This window comes from Beta vulgaris, chromosome 7, assembly GCF_026745355.1.
Source record: "Beta vulgaris subsp. vulgaris cultivar EL10 chromosome 7, EL10.2, whole genome shotgun sequence".
In the NCBI taxonomy this organism is placed as follows: domain Eukaryota; kingdom Viridiplantae; phylum Streptophyta; class Magnoliopsida; order Caryophyllales; family Amaranthaceae; genus Beta; species Beta vulgaris.
The window spans coordinates 28,513,136-28,517,121 of NC_079208.1; positions in this window are offsets into that span (position 1 = coordinate 28,513,136).

A 3,986-nucleotide genomic window follows, 5' to 3' on the forward strand; every position below is an offset into this window, starting at 1 on the left:
AGATCAATGGAGAGTGATCTGAAATTCCAGCAGCATAGTAATCAATAACCACATCAGGGTAGTGGTTAATCCAAGCAACATTGACAAACCCTTTGTCAATCGTACTTGATATTCTATCAGGACCAATACTCTTATTACTCTAGGATTAAATAAACCAGTCGTAGGAGCCTCCATCAGCTGAGCATGCATAATAAAGTTCCTTAGATCCACAGTCTCAACTTCACTTACTTCATTACCATTTAATCAATCATGGGCATTATAAACAGCATTATAATCCCCTATCAGAATGCAAGGCTCCTGACACAAGGACACAAACTGAAACAACTCCTCCCAAAGCACCTTTCTATCAGCAATTGTATGAAGACCATAAACATGAGCCATCTTAAAAAGAATCTCCCCATTACTATTCAGAACCTCCATGGCTATGATTTGCTCAGTAGTAACCTGAACCACAATCTTCACATCGTTAGTTATCCAACCAACCCAAATTCTCCCCCTTGGAGAGTAAGCATAATTATTAACCCAACTCCATCTATTACCAAACTTTTTTTGAATTTTCCCACTATTTTGACTCCTTACTCTAGTTTCAAACAAGGCACATAATGATATTTTTTGAGTGTGCAGAAAATGTTTAATTTCCTTCACTTTGATGGGGTCATTCATGCCCCTCACATTCCATGTTGTAACCTTCATTAAGACAAATAGGGATTAGGTCCCCTAGCACCCCCAGGAAAGCTCCCAGGTAAACCAGATCCAAAATGCAGTTGCATACCACTCTGAGTATACACCTGTTTACCTTTATCTTTTGTCTTTCTTGTAACCATTCTCCATTCTCCTTCATCTGCTACAGGATTGCTATCAGGGGTGTTAAGAGGAGTAACAATAGGCTCTGTTACCTCATTAACCTCCACTGTCTGAGCTGTCACCATTTCCTCCGCTACTTGTTCTACCATTGTAGGGGGAAGCTGATCATCTACTTATTTCTCTGCAGGCAAGACCTTCTTAGGAATCCATTTTTGCACAACTCTGCTAGCAACAACATTTTTTCCTCCACAAGTATGACCCACTACCTGACATTTTTTACAGAAAATAGGGATCCAATCATACTCTAGCTTCTGTTTGAAAACAATGCCATTAGGATCTTCAACTGCCACCACTTTAGGTATTTCCTGGGTAACATCCATCTCAATCAACAGTCTAGCATAAGATATTCTCAAACCTTGACTAGTGCATTCATCCGCATAAAGTGGGACTCCAAGAACACTACCTATTCTGCTCAAAGAGTCTTCTCCCCAGCAGTTCAAAGGGAGATTAGGCATCTTTACCCATATAGGGATTACCTTTAGCACTTCCTCATGAAAGTTAAAACTGGCACTCCACTGTTTAACTATCATGGCTTTACCAAAAAACAAGTGAGGCCCTGAAAACAAGATATTATCCCTTTCCTCCCTAGACTTCATTCTAACAATAAAAAATCCTTCATCATGCTTAAACACTTGTGGTTCTTCCTGAGTTTGCCATTGTGATTTAACATATTGAGTTATAGCATTCAGAGTGGGATTTTGGCCAAGTACATAAACTACTACAGCATTTAACCAACCTTCACTCGTTCTTTCCACTTCTATTTTGTCTAACTTAGCCGTCGGAATTCCATCAATGAAAACAGGGGGGATGAACTTGAGACCCATACCTTTGTCAGATATTCGGCTCTGCGCTGTAAAAGCCTTCCATTTTTGCTTCGCTACTTCATTACGGTTGTTGTTATCTCCCTTCATACTCTTATTTTGCTCCTTGTTGCTCACAATCTCCATTGGGGTTCTCTCTGCTATTACAGCTTCTTCGGTTACTGTTCCATTAGATTTCTCGCCCACATCTTCTAAAGCTTTTTTTTTTTTTGTGATTGCGAAGATTCACAAGGTTCTCCCTGAGCCGACGAGCTCGCCACCGGCGTGGTTACCTTCTTTTTCCGGCCCATAATCAAAGATGGCGCACGTTAGCGAAAACACTTTAACATACGCCAGCAGAGGTTTAGGTTTTTAGGAAAGATGGCCCGAAATGACCTTTATTTACCCAAAATGGGTTTCAAAGCATGAGAAATGGTTTTCATGACTCTAATGGTTATATATGTTGCTATTAGTACTATATATGTCCTAACATGTGACTAAATGCTAGAATTTAAGGAAAATGATCATGAAAGTCTAATATCGGTCCTAAATGACCTTCATTTACCCAAATTGGGTTTCAAAGTATGAGAAATGCTTTTTCTTGACTCTAATGGTTATATATGTTGCTATTAGTACTATATATGTCCTACCATGTGACTAAATGCCAAAATTTAAGGAAAATGAGCATGAAAGTCTAATATCGGCCCTAAATGACCTTCATTTACCCAAATTGGGTTTCAAACCATGAGAAACGGTTTTCTGGACTCTAATGGTTATAAATGTTATTATTAGTACTATATATGTCCAAACATTTGGCTAAATGTGGAAAAATATGTAAATTGAACTTGAAAGGCCAAAATAGGTCCAAAAAGGCGAAAATGGGTTGTCATGTACAATACCTTCTCAATATCCCCGATTTCCTTGCAGTTTGAGGCTATATCAAACATGAACCTCAACACATAGTAGCCACACTCGGTTCCCCCGGGTTGTTGAGCACACTAATTATAGAAATTACATTGAAAAATCATGTAAGAAACATACATGTTTGTTTTTTGTAAAAGAAGGAAGTAGAAAAAAAATATGAGTTACCTTCATTGCTTTCCACTGAGGAACTCTTCTTGTTCTCCCAACCTTCTTCAAGCAGCTGTAGTTATTTTAATTTCATGTGAGAAGCGGACAAAGGAAGAAATTAGTGAAACGTGTTGGAGCTAATAATAAACATACCTATTTATGCATGATTTGAGGAATAAGGATCGTGGTTGATGTTGAGCTGCAGAATCAAACTGATATACTGTGTTTTTTGAAGGAGAAATCACAATAAGCGACCAATGGGCACTAAAATCACAAAATCAAGTTAGGAAGCAATCTTGAAGCGTTGATAACTGGATCCAATTAAGTAGGTTTAGAAGGCGACTTGAACCTTTTGAGACTTGCGTTCCTTCCCCCGAAATCGCCTTCTTTGGCTTACTTGAACCCTCTTTTTCCTTCGCCTTTTCTAGAGGAGGTAAGTCTGCCTTGCTTTCGTTGGGCTTCTCTATTCTCTCCAAAACCTATTGATTGAAACCGAAAAACATTCAACTTACTTAGTTAATACTTAATAGATATGAACTAAATAGATCAATATGGTTGAATACTTTAGTTGCTTCATTTTACCTCGTCTGATGACCTCACCCATTTCGATGGCCAGAGCACATAACCACCACAAGCGTCGGTCAAGACATTTGTATCCGTCGACGGGTTAGGCAATGGAAGAGCAAAGTCTTCGTAACCAGTAGTGATCGAGACTACACTAACCGCCAAGTGATCATTGTTGTAACAACCCGATTCCCGAGCTGCTAGAGAATCACACTTAAGATTCACTAATCACAGTCAATGCTTAATAAGCCTCGAATAAATATTTATTCGCAGTGGAAACATAACTATAAACCGATCCTGGACCTGTGGGTTATGGGCACACAAAACAAAATCCTTTATATAAGACTTCAATTACATAGTCATTCAACCTCAAATTCCATGACAAAAATCGATATTGTAAGTAATTCTAAATAAACTCTTCTATACACAAACTTAGATCTCATACTTTATCCCATACTACATAATTCGAATCATAACTTTGCTCTCAGCTCGATTCTGGCTCCCAACACAATCCTGCAACAAAGTTTGACTCTGCCACCCACCAAGTGACAGGCCACATAAATGACAAAACAATCAGCAAAGCTGAGTACACACTGTAAAATAGAAAATACAAGTTTAGGTGTATTTTGAAAACTAACACATGTTATAATAACAAATAATCACATTCAACTCAGTTACTATAGTTTC